We start from the raw sequence: 13,286 nt of genomic DNA on the forward strand, positions 1-13,286 counted from the left end.
GAGGTTAAGTCACAACATTCCCTTTTCTCTCTGTACACCCGCAGGAGATAGCCTCCTGTCTAAGGATCCTGCACACCCAGGGGTGGTGGAAGCTACAGGTATAAGTCCTTCTTTCTTTTGAAGCTAATCATTCCTGTGTTTCCCAGTTTTTATGACCATGTCTTCATCATCCAGCTCCACTCTCTCTATAAGAAATTTACTTTCCATCTGTGAGCATCAAAAAACCCTAAATGAACAACATTCACATCTAAAATCTGTACACACTGAAGGGGTTTGTGTTCCTTTTGGAATTAGTCCTGCTGGAAGCTTCCCCCTTCATACAAATGAGAAAGAAAGGAGATTCCTTCCCAGATGCCCTCCTGTGAGCCTTTTTACTCTCCCAGTTTCAAAGAGTTCAAAACAGTTGCACAAAGCATCACCTGATTTCCTACAGTAGCATTCCAACAAAGGAAGCAGATGTAAAGACGTAATGCTGCAAATATTGCTTTTCTTCTGCAGAATCACAGCTAGAAGGAAGACCTGCCTATGAAAAACCAAAGAGCTGATAAAAAGGAGCTGGTATTAAAATGCCCACCCAGCATGACATACAACAGAGCCAGTGCAGTTTTTACTTGTGCCAGTCCAGCTCTGAGACGCCAAGGAGATAGGTAGAATTATTCCATATTTCCATCCACATTTGCATTTGCAGCAAAAATCTGTTTTCAGACAGGTATTTTAACAAGACTTTATTTCAGTCAGCTGGTTTTTGTCTGCAAATAGCAAGAATCATGCTTTGGAGCAGGGCAAGGGGAAAGAACATCTTGCAACATGATTCTCTGGGCCAAATTTGACATGTACAGCTCCCACTAAGACCCAAATATAGGCAACATTTGTTTCCAGACAACAAAGAGTGTGTCCGTTGTTACTGCAACAGAAAAAGGTGTGAGCTTTTGAACATTATTCCACTGGTCAGGCGTGCCAGCTCAACCTGTGTCTGCAGATGAGAAAGAATTCCACTAAATCACTTATTTTCTATTTCCAGAATCGTAGGTGTTGCAACATAAGGCACTGGGGGTAGTGGACAGATGAAAACAGGTAAGTTCACTTGGGTTAACTTTGCTGAGGAATGTTGGCTGCAGCTGTGTTTAAATCATCAGCTTCCTACTCCTTGTAAAAGAAGCGTGTCCTTCTGATCCTGTGCCATGGGCAGGCTGGTGAGCCAGGCGTGCCTGGGACAGTCACTGCGCTCACAGAGCTGCACTGAGATATATTTGAGTTCTGGCCCAGGACTGGGAAGTCCAGAGCAGCTTGCCAGATTGCTTAGAGAAAAGGGGCTTCAAAAAGAACTTTTTACTCTTCATTCCGAAGTGTGAGTACAGAAAGAGTACAATGTTTGCCATTGGGATTAGTCTCCTGCTGTGTCAGCCACATATGAACACACTGAAAACTGGCAGCATGCAAAGGGAAACCCCTCAGCTTGCTGCACCAGAGCTAAACCCAGGGTAGATTTCCAAGCACCAGAGCAGAAGGTGTGTGAACCTCATTATTGTCTCCTAGCACAGAAAGGAAACAAAGCAAAACCACACTGAAAGGAATGGAAACCAAAGATTATGTAGAATGGAAAATATTCCCCATTTCAAATGGTAGAAGAAAACCTTTAATACCATTGAGGGACTGCTTAAAGAAACATTACAAAACTATATATCCAATGACTTAGAATTTGTGCTATAAGGAAAAAAGAGATGATTCAGATTAAAATTATTTTAGAGGAGTATTCAGGTCCATCAGGAAGTAACAGGTTAAAGATTCCTGTCAAGTAGACATCAGCTCTCTCCTCAGCTTAGGAAGGACTAGTTCCATGCAGCACCAGTTTTTGCTTATGCTGACTATTCAAGCAAAACACAAAACTGAAGAGTTGCTCAGCCTAGTGTGATCTAGTATAAGGTTTTACCTTGATGTCTACCTTCCCTCTTATGTCCTTTCTGTGACTAAGGAGCTTCTCCAGGAGCCTGTTGTGTTTTCAGTTCTAAGAGCCAATTTTGACTTCTCAGGGTATCTGCTAAAGAGAAAGCTATATCCACACATGGAGCAAGATGCTCATCTTTGGCCCTGCTACACTGTAGGCTTGGTAACTTCTGCCTCCATGTTGCTCACAGCTGCAAGTGAGGGGTCTAAGATCTTCAGAGTAGGCCTGGGGGTGAGTTTTTGCACCACTGATTAGAAAGAATAAAAGTGAGCGTGCTAAAAAAGGTGCGCCTATGGTAGCTCATGGCAATGATGAGAAGATAGCTTGAACTAGGCAGCTCGTACCCTCCTCCACAGTCAGAGGGGACTACAGGGATATGTATTTCAGGTGCCAACAGTCTTCCACATGGACCCATGAAATGGAAGCAGTTCGCCTGAGGAAAAGAAGATGGCCAAGAGAAACATGACCAGACCCATTAGCAGAAATGGCAGGGAGCTGAGTGCTGGGCAGCAAATGGGAAGTGGCAAGTAGAGAGAAGTGCAAGAGCTAGCCTGTTCCCTGTGCCAGTACTGGCAGAGAAAGGATGCAATGCAGGGCAGTCAGACAGGAGCCCATAAACCAGCTGTGAGAGAGGCAGTTTCACTGATGACTAATTTAAGCCCATGTGGACTATGCAGTGAGTCAGGCAAACTTTAGTGACACAGGTTGCGCTTTTTATCCTGAGCTCTTGATTGAAATGAATACCAACCTCCAAACAAAACTTAGCCAAAAGGGTAGAAACTGCTGTTCCATGTCAGTTGACTGGAAATGAAAGCATCTTAATATCACCTGGATGTTGTTCAAGAAATGTTTAGATGTCATACTGAGGGACATGGTTTAGTGGGGAAATATTGGTGGTAGGTGGACAGTTGGACTAAATGATCTTGGGGGTCTTTTCCAACCTTGGTGATTCTATGATTCCATGATCACCATGCCACCTGTGAGTTTCTGCAATAGCATTTTCTCAATAGTGTTTAAGTATGGATCTAATATGAGCTTAGTTTGCAAACTAAGTAGCAGATTGATCCCCAGATCTCATGCTAGGAGCCCAAGTGATACCACTTTGGAGAAAAACAGAGGTTGGAAATTTCATTCATGTATTGAAAGTTGCAGTATACAAGATATTTTCTTCATTTTGGGATAGGGAAGTATGTTATGAGTCACTAAACTGGCACTATGATACAAATTGTGGCAGTGCTGTTTAAACCATCCTCTCTTCAAGTTTTGTTTACACCTCTACTTCTACTCCCTATGTCAGCACAGTGATTTGTGTGACACTGTGGTAAATGAGAACATTAGCTAATCTGGCTGAAAAATAATCCAGAAGTACTTCAAAGGAAAATATGAAACAATGCGTATATTTACAATTCTAAAATAAAAAAATAGCCATGTTACTCAACACTACTGCAGGCTTCGTTGCATGGAGCTCTCGTGGGCTCAGAGCAAAGCTGGTATACCAGAGCCTGCATCTGGTATCTCTCATTACATTGGTCTCAGTCCAGGACCACAAGCTCTAAAGCAACCACAACGTGCTATCAGATGATCTCTTTTATTGTTTGTTCTTTCATGCAACATAGTTTGCTTAATACAAGGCAGATGAAATGTTTTACTTAATCCAGCACTACTGTTTGCTAGATGCTTTCAAACTACTGCACTGCCATGAACTTCCACTGCTTACGCTAAGCAATGCAGGTGCAGAAATCTGGTTGTCTGTGTTGTTGATGTTGTTTGTTTTCTTTTCTCTCTCTCTCTTTTTTTTTTTTTTTTTGGCAGTTCTTACAGACCCTGTAAGAGGCATCTGTTCTGCGGGAGCTCAGTGTCCAGCTACAAGTCCAAGGTTACAATCAATTTTAAAAAAGAAACTTGGGAAAGCAGTACATTAGTAGCAAGTAAGTTCAGATTTTGAAGTCCTACAAGCAGTGATGTCTACATACCTGTTTTCCTGGCAGAAAATAGCTTGCTTTAAACACTGTGCTTCATTGGTTGCCCTATTCCACTTGAAATGGATGCAGTTGTAAGTTTCATTTTGCTGCTGCGTGTTCATCGGCCTGATTTAATCGTTCTTCTTTTTGCATATCTAGCTGCTTGCACGCTCATTTAAAATGTTGATTGCCTTTCCTTGACGTTTTGGCTTCAGAAACATGCTGTGGAATTTAAATTCATCCTCCTCCCATGCTAATGTTGACATTATTTGTGTGTAAACACATTACATAGGATAGCAGAAATGTAAATGAGATTTCAATGTTGAGTTGATTTATAAACAGACAGTCTCTTAATTTATTGAAGTCTGCTCTGTGTGGTTTGGACACGATTAGAAGCATATACTATACATAGGGTACCCTTCTGTAAGATGTTCAGAAAGAAGAAATGCAAAATGTATAGCATTACAGCACCAAATGAAGATCTTATTGAGCTTCAAGATGCTTTGAAACATGTAATTGCTAACTTAACTCTGCCTGTGAACTTGTCCTCATTAACTCCATAATTAGCAAGATCTTGTTTGATCTTGGAGTTCATTAGACATTGCAGCTGGAAGATTGTTTCAGTTTTAGCACATCAGAATAAACAATTAAAGTGATAATAGAGAATCAATATCCCTTCCCTGTTTCTTAGATTTTTCCAAGGTTGCCATGTGACTAATTAAACCAGGTTTGAAACGGTGAGAAATTAAAAAGTAATGTTGTCGCATTTACTTTGGTTTAACAGGCTATTTGAAAGACTGTTTGAAATATGGCCTGGGACACACTTTCTACCTGCACAGTGAGTAAATGGATGGGCTGATTTCAGGTTCACATGCAGACTTAACTGGAGATTTTGTATACATTATGCTCATGTCCCCCATACAGACTGAGCCATATGCAAATCTCCTTCCCACCTTTTATTCTGTGTCCTGAACCAACCTCATAGTTCACATCAGCTTCTGCTCCAATATCAAGAGAAAAATGTGCTGAGTTCAGGTTATTTACCTGCCCTTGACTTTTCCACAAAACTGATGTGCATTCATCCTCCAGAGTGGCAGTCTGATTCTCCAGTGCATCTCAGGACCTCAATGTACAAGACAAGAGTAAAACTGGCATAATGCTGAGATAATCTACAGCACACACAGTCCTAAATTCACACCATTATGGGGCTCGTTCCTCCTCTGCTTTCCCTGTAGGAGGTAGGCTGGAATCCTCTCAAATAATTGGTTTCCTAGTAGTTATCACAGCCTAGAAAGCAATGCAAACTGCAGCAAATAGTGGTCTCACAAACTCCATAATCAAGGTGAACCTGACTCTGCCTTTTGCTCATCTTCCGACTGGCAAGAAACTGACCTGTAATACATTTATCCGTGTCATCTGTGTCTCCATTTTCCTGTGACAGAGGGAGGTTCTGGGAGCTAACACTGGAAGAACATATAGGAAATCTCAATGAAATTTCCTGAGTAATGAAATGCAATAATATTATATACAAGATTAACAGAATTCAACACCCTCCTTCTACGCATGTGTTCTTGCCTCAATCCTTCATCATTTTCATTAAACAATCACAGCAAACTGAAGATACAAATCACATCACTGAAGGAGAAATGGATAATGAAGGACCACTGAAGCACTAATCCAACTGATCTTGCCTTTGGCTTGAATTTGTGTAGATTCCAACAGCACAAAACAGTTCCAAATTCACCCAACTGATTTCAGTGGTTCTCCTTTAGCCTACAGGGTGCCACATCTTTTCATTGTGTTTGCAACCATTTCAATCTAATTTTTTAAAAGATATTAATGCTTCACTGATTTAAAGTGAAACACACTCTAGCTTTTGCCATCTGAGACAGATTATAAAAATAGGGTCAGATCCCTAGCTGGTGGGAATCCATCAAAAACAACAAAATGACAGTGAGGTTCCTAGCTTATGAAGTCTGGATATAACACCCTTGATTTATGAGAGTACTAGGAAAAATTTTGAACATTGATGTGCCAAGATGATGACTGTTCACAGAGACAGCAATATCTTGCTTTTCTTCATCATGATGTCCTTCAATGCACATTCTACAGATCTGGTTGCAAATGAGGTAGCAACCTACTCTGTTGCATAGCCAAGGGGCAGGCTAAGGCTGGCCTCTGCACAGCTGCACCATCCTACTCTTCAGGTCGCTGCCAGGCAGGAGGACTCTTTGACACCTGGCATATGAAGCCCTTCTAGAAAAAATTTTTAATTCTTGTCCTGACTTTAAGCTAGTTGTGCCCCATGTCCTGCATACCCACCACCCACTATAGCACAGATTTGCCTGTGCTCAGTGTAAAAATCCACTTAGGTAATTACTTCACTTGTACCGCTACCAGCTATCTGCCTCGTAATGAATGGGTTGGAGCCATATGGTTTCTTCACAGCTTGTCTTAGCTGGTTGGTCAGAGTGACTAAGCAAACATTTCACTCTTTGGCTTTTGAAGTCTGAATGCCTTCAGGGACTGCGCTGAGTCCCCATGTACCAAAACTGAGCTTTGCCTGCTGCAGTTGCAGCACTTCTAACCCAGGCAAAAAGCATGGTGACCACCTAACTGAGGCCTCCTAACTGAGGGCAGCAGGGGAAGGAGCCTTGCGTGAGCCCAACAGCCCACAAAATGTTCAAGCCCCTCAGCCACTCCTCTATCTGGGCTGAAAGCCTTGGGCCAAAGGGTGACCAAAGGTGGTGGAGGAGGCAGTGGGGAAGGGACCAGAAGTTGTGGTTGTGCAGTAGATGCTGAGGGACACCATGGTGCCACATGGACTGGTTGGTGCCAGGGCATGCACAAGGTTCAATCAGTCATGCTCTGACATGGCTGACTGGCTGTGGCTTGAGCCATCTCATGGCTTCTGACCAACCAGTAGTATGTGCACAGCCACACTTCTGGAAGGCAAGGGACACCAGCGGTATAGACATCAGCTGCTCCCTGTCCACTGGCCTCAGGGCCCAGAAACAGATTTGGGACCCCTTGCTTCTCCAGCATGGAGAGACAAAATAGCACCAGCAATATGGAGTGGCCCATGGGGTCATGCCAGTTGGCTGCTACCAGCCAGGGTTGTGAGGAAGTCAGTCGCTAGCCAGGCCTGAGTCACTAGGCAGCCTCTGGTCTGGTGCCAGGGTGCAGGGGCTGCTGGCCTGGGGCTCAGCCCAGTAGAACAGCAGGTCAGGGGGAAGGAGACGCATGTAATCCTCTCGCCAATGTCAAGGAGCCCATTCCATCCCACAGCGCTCCTGGAGGTCCAGATGGCTTGAGGACTGACAACCTGGGGCCACGCTGAGGGGCAAAGGGTAGGGTGAAGATTTAAAGATCTTCTCTGATGCGCTCAAGCACTGCTGGCAAACTGCAGTACAGGAGCTTCCTGAGCTAGAAGTGGGTGCACCCACTCTCCTCACAGCACTGTCCCCAAGGAACCATCCTTCTGCAAATTTTTCTGATCCCAATTTGCATCCTGTGGGAATGAGTTTCAAAGGTTATCCATGTGCTGCATAGGAAGCATTTTTAAAAAATGAAACTAGCTGCCTTACAGGCCAGTCCCTTCTCTTCTCCAGCTGGGAGGAAATATGATGCAAATCTCAAGTAAGTGAACAAGTGTGTCAGCATACCCTGAGGATTTTCTTTGTTCTGAAGAGCTGGGCCCTGCAAAGCCTCCTCCTGTGGCAGCCCGTAGGACAGAGCTCATGCAGAGGCAGTGCAGGGCAACAGCTGCAGGCAGGGCAGCATGGCTGAATTGGATGAGATCGTGCGTGAAATGTCAGAGGTGTCCCTTCAGTTCTGAGGCTAATAACATTTCTTCACATGAACTGTGTTTCTGTAGCAAGTAGTGAAGTCCACATAGCTTCACCATTGCTGGATTAACTAGCGTTTTATCACACACAACAACACTATTCCCTGGATTGTTTGCTTTTAATGAAGTGATTTTAGTCATTAGGGGAGTTGGCTTAGCAGCTTTCCAAGAAAGCATCTTCTTGCTTTATCTGTGCAATGCTGAGGATCTATCCTTCTGTCCTATGACATCCAGGAGGTCCACATGCCACAGAAATGGACTGTTTTTGGGATGCTCCATACTATCTCTAAACAGCAGGTTAATTTCAGCTGACACTTATTTATGAAAGCACAAAGTCTGCTGAGGTAATAAAAAAGTCAACTCCTAGGGAATATATAGCCTTAGATGTTCTTACCTAACATGGTTTTATCTAGAGATTTATTGAGAAAAATAAAGATTTGGCTGGCAAATAATGTTATCAATTGCTCCATATTTTAAGATCTTTTGAAAGCACGTACAAAAAAAAACCAGATTAATTTCCTTTTACAGTATCTACTGCAGGGTATAAATGCACTTTATTCAGTGACCAGCCAAGACAATGTAAATTAGGCCTCTGATATTTGGGAAATTCACAAGTATGAATTATATATTTGAATCATATATTTGGAAAACCTATAGGGTTTGTTAGCATCCAGGTGAATATTAATTTTAACTAAGAGCCCAGTCAAACTCTGAGCTATTGGTGCTGAGTAATAACCTCATTCTCCTTGTAAAAGAGACAGAAATTTCTCATCTCTGCCCTATTACCTGTGTATGGTTAGAGGCTTTGAAGTCTGAAATCAATTTTCAGAGAGACTGAATGAGTAATACTACTGATAACTTGTAAGCTGACTTCTTCTCTGTTGCCTTGTAAAGGTTTTGCAAAGACATCTGCTTACACGGCCTGATTCTCACTTATGTGTGGAGTAAAAGGGTCCCCCATGACACCAAGAGCTGTGCCTCTGACTGGGGCTGGGATTGCAGCTCCCCTCATATCTTTGTGTCCGGGAAAGGATGGAGCTGTAGCCCACCATTCCCTAAACAAATCTGCCATTCAGAGCAGCGAGGTGGGGAAATAATGAAGTCAGCACATTAGTGCCTAGCCTGCTGAGCTCACACTGCTGAAAGCTGCCAGTGGGTGAATTTCCCAGCATTTGGAAACTTTGTCTCAGTTCTGTGGGTTTGCTCAAGTGTGCGATGGCTGTTTGCAAGGGAGCTTTCCCGCTGGGTGGGTTTGCTTTCCTCCTAGCAGCTCAGAAAAGGTGAGAGATCTCCTTCATATCTTCCCTGCCCCCACTCCCGCCCCTCACTCACCCCACAAACACAATGCTTTTCCAGCAGGTCCCCTCTGCTAGGGAGCTTTTCCCTCTCCCAACTCCCACACTGGGACATTTTTCCACATTTCCAGGATTACGGCCACTTTCACTTAGATCTATGTGTGTTGCCTCCACATACAAAGAAGCACTTGGGGACGGGATTAGTAGGATTAGAAGAGATTCACATATGTCCAGTTCAAGCAATTGGTATTCAAAGCTTTACACTTTCAAATGCCACCAAGAGAGAGAAAAGGAGCTGAGAGCTTGCTTTGCATTTCAGCACCTTCCTGAGGGGGACAGTGCTTTTTATGCGGGTTTAGCGCCCTGCTTTGGGGGATAAACACATTCTGCCCCTTTTTAATCCCGCAGGGTGCAGCGCCAGCACCCCGAGCCGCATACGCGTTTGCTTTGCTAACGCTGGTGGGTCCCTAGTTAGCCTGGAAAAGAAGACAGCAGTATCGTAACTTTCCCGTTTCTCTTTTCAGAGCAGCCGTTAGACGAAATCCTGGCAATCTCTGTGGGTTTGTTACACAAATAAATGTTCTCTCCTGTGCAGTTTTTTAGAACTATTTCTCATCTGCTGCTTGAAGACAATAAACTATCAATCACCGGTCTGAGAACATAAAGGCACGATCCTATGGAATTCTTTAAAGTGTGCCTCTGCTCGTGCTAAGTTGTACTCCTCCTGTGTAAGTGAACTGCTCATACGGGGAAGGCAAGGCTTTAAGACTGAGAATGTGTATTAGGCATTTCAGACGAAGCATAAGAAAAAAGCCTACTTTTTTCCCTTCCATTTCTGATAGGCCGGCTTCCTCATTGCCTCTAGGGCAACATCAGTGGTGATTTCCTGATATTAGACACACTCATAAAGGCACTGTCTACGTTACATAGTCTCCTTTTCGGCAATCCAAATATAAACAAATCATATTGTTCAAAATGAAAGGGAAGATTTTAATATTGGTCAGTGCTGCAAACCACTCTGTGGTATAGTGAGAGATTTTTGGAGCAGAGCAGGTGGAGTCTTTTTTTTTTCCCCTTAATACATTCATCCATTAATTAATTCATTCATTCTTTTGTTCAGTCTTGCTGCTCACTTTCTGCTCACTAGGATAAAAGCTCTTGTGGAATACCATGTTGTTTGCCACGACTTATAAGGGGCAGGAGTACATATGCAGCCAGATTTAAAAAAATAAAAATAAGAAAGCGAACTTTTCATACTCTGTAGATTATCTTGTAAGTCATTTGTTTGTTTGCTTGTTTGTTTCACTAAGTGTGCATGTGCTTTACAATTTTCAGTCCAGGAATTATGGTTCAGAGTATAAGAAATAGGCTGAAGGAAATTGAAACTTCAATTAAATATCAGTGATACTGTCTTATTTATTTCAGTTTTATTTTATTTTTAAAAGACATGAATTTTTCGGTAAGTATCAGCTGAAGTCAACATATTTGATGTGAATCCATTAATACTAGAGAATGTCAGCGTGAAGCCCAGAGCATCCTTATTCTTGTGAATACAATGGGCCAAGTTTGAACTAATATTTTGTTAATTTGACATTTTTGCAGCTCCAAGGATTGTCTGAGCCTTATTTCAACTAAAAAATAAAAAATAAATACATGGAAATGGGTGTCATGAGTGTCTTGATGAAAGGAATTAGGTGTAATGAATTCTGGTGATTTTGAGAAATCACAAAATTTGGCAGTGCACAAGTCACGGTCTTGGATATCAGGTAGGTGGAAATCTTCAAAGCAACGAAAGACGACGAGGATCTCAGGTCAGCACAGGCTGCCCAGATTTCCAGACAGCTCTGAATAGTTCACATACAGTGACGATGGAACGCTGGGCTCCTTCCTGCAGTTCAGCAAAACGGTGGCAATGTCTGCAGAATCCCAAACTGTTACACATTAATTAGCCATTTCAGGTGCCTGCCAGCTGTGGAGAGGAAGCGCACTTCGTAATGAAGACAATATGAAGAAGAAAAGACAATTCAAGACATGTGTACATGTGAATTTAATTTTAAATAGAATTTCATTTTCAGAAGTGGCAAAAATAATTGCTTCTGACTTCAGCTGTTAGCAGCGGTCACACGGAGCTCTAAAATTAAAAATACATATAATTGCTTGCTTCTTCCCCTTTATTTTTTATCATTCTGCTTGCTGTTGCCTTGTCTTTTCCACCCATTTTACCTTCTTACAGAGTACTCCCCTCGATGAAGGTTTTGCGCATCTCAGCAATGCCTCCACCTCTTTTGAGTCTGCTGGTTTCACTGAACTACAGATGATAATGGTTACCGAGAGTTACAGATCGCTGAAACTTCCACAAGGATCAGTGACTGGATGAGATAAAACGTGTACCGATCTTTGAGCAAAATGATGTTCTGGCAACTAAGAGGCAAAGGATTCTCCTTGTCTTGTGTGTATTTAATCCCACTCCAAAGTAATATTCTTTGTGTGTGTTTCATCCCATTCCCAAGTGATATTCTTTGTATTTGGAGGAACCTTAGAGTTCGCACCTCACCTGGGTGTGCAAAATATGTGAAAGAAAAGTATGCGTGGGGGGGTTATTACAGGAACCATGCAGACTGCATGTTTTGCATGCTCCCAGCCAGCAGCATTTCTCACAAGCAGGCAGAGGACTTAGAGCCGCTCACCTCCACCAAGGAATCATTCATTTCCTGTGTATTTCCTCTCGAAATTAAATTTGCTGGCAATATCTCAAGCCTCTGAATTCTATACAAAGGCAGAGGTCCATGACGGACCCAAATAAGCACCTCCGTGAGAAAGTGTCTAAGTGACAAATAAAAAAAAAAATAATGGCTTCAGGACATCTCTGGGTACATGAGACTGCTGCTGCTGCTGGACACTCACCTTTGGTTCAGGGTGCCAATGACTGACAGGTGAGATGGCTGCAGGAAGGAAGCCAGGGAAGCTGGCTTGCTTTTCACTCTTCCCTGCCCTGATAACAGTTTTGCTCGGTGTCAGGGTCTGAAAAGAAACCGAATGTCCTCAGCTGAGTTCTGTGTCTATGGCTGCACAAACTCTCTCACTAACCTACAATTAATGTGTCACTAATCAATTTCCTTTACAGGAAGCAAATACGAAAGGGCTTGCCCCCAATTAAAACATTTTTGCTTAAAAACAAAACGATCTCACTGGAGTAATTAAGCCCTTCCTTACAGCATTCACTGGTTCTTCGTTGCAAGGAACTGTGCTGGTGACTTGGGTTTTAGGGGCCTGACCTCTGGGTCTATTGAAACTGAGGGACATCAGTCAGCTTCAGAGAGGTTTGATTCTGGCCCTGACAGACCTCATAATCAGCAAACAAACACCCTGCGTGTTTCAATAGTTAATAATTAACATTTTCTGATTAAAAAAAATAATGGTGTCGGTAGATCTTCTCTCCTCTCCCTTCCTCTGTCTTTTAAGAGATGGGAATGGGACTTTTACAGTCCCTGCTACTATTGTCTGGGCCCTTTGGATCCTGCTGCAGCTCCCAGGAGCTGCGGGTTACAGTGCTGTACCTGCGGGTTTGGGGCTTTTCCAGCCCACTGACCCATTCCGACCGTGCATATGGACTGGAGGGCTTCAGGGTCCGGGGAGGGACTGACGGTCCATGCAAACCACAAGCCTCCTGCAGTACAGCACCACACACATGGCTCACACACACTGAGCACAGTCCCTCTGCAGTTAAGCTGGTCTTCAGAGACTTCTCTGAAGTGCTGTCCCACTTGTGCAAAAGCAAACCTTTCAGAAGATGGGCTGCTTTTCTATGCAGGTGTGGTGGGCAATGACCATTGGGCTGCCCACTGCCAGCACTGTCCTTGCGTGCCTCTTTCTGACTGTCATTCTTCTGTTTCGTACTTGTGCTTGATGTTATTTTCCTCCAATGTATTTTATTTCCTGTTTGTGGAAACGCACTTGCACCAACACTACAATTGCCACGAAAGATGGACTGCTTCATCTCAGCTACAACTTTGAACAAGGTGAGAATGGATTTACATTGTAAAGGAGAGAAAATGCAACCTAAAAAACAAAACAAACAAAAAAAAAAAACCCGCAACAATAACAACAAAACCCTTTATTTTATATAGTAAAACCTCTCTGAACATTTGAAGTTTCAACAACTTAACTGAAAGCAGTACAGCGAGAGACTCAGAACTGATTTATAAAACCAGCCCTACGCCGGGCCAGATTTTACCGTC

The 13,286-nt window shown here is 43.1% G+C and overlaps 1 long non-coding RNA gene across 1 annotated transcript; it reads left to right on the plus strand.

The window, feature by feature from the left end:
* On the plus strand, positions 860-5,559 carry LOC110397110. The gene is made up of 3 exons (XR_002437547.1): positions 860-1,074; positions 3,758-3,873; positions 4,691-5,559. It is a non-coding gene; the product is annotated as an uncharacterized LOC110397110 (long non-coding RNA).

This window comes from Numida meleagris, chromosome 3, assembly GCF_002078875.1.
Source record: "Numida meleagris isolate 19003 breed g44 Domestic line chromosome 3, NumMel1.0, whole genome shotgun sequence".
NCBI classification, from domain to species: domain Eukaryota; kingdom Metazoa; phylum Chordata; class Aves; order Galliformes; family Numididae; genus Numida; species Numida meleagris.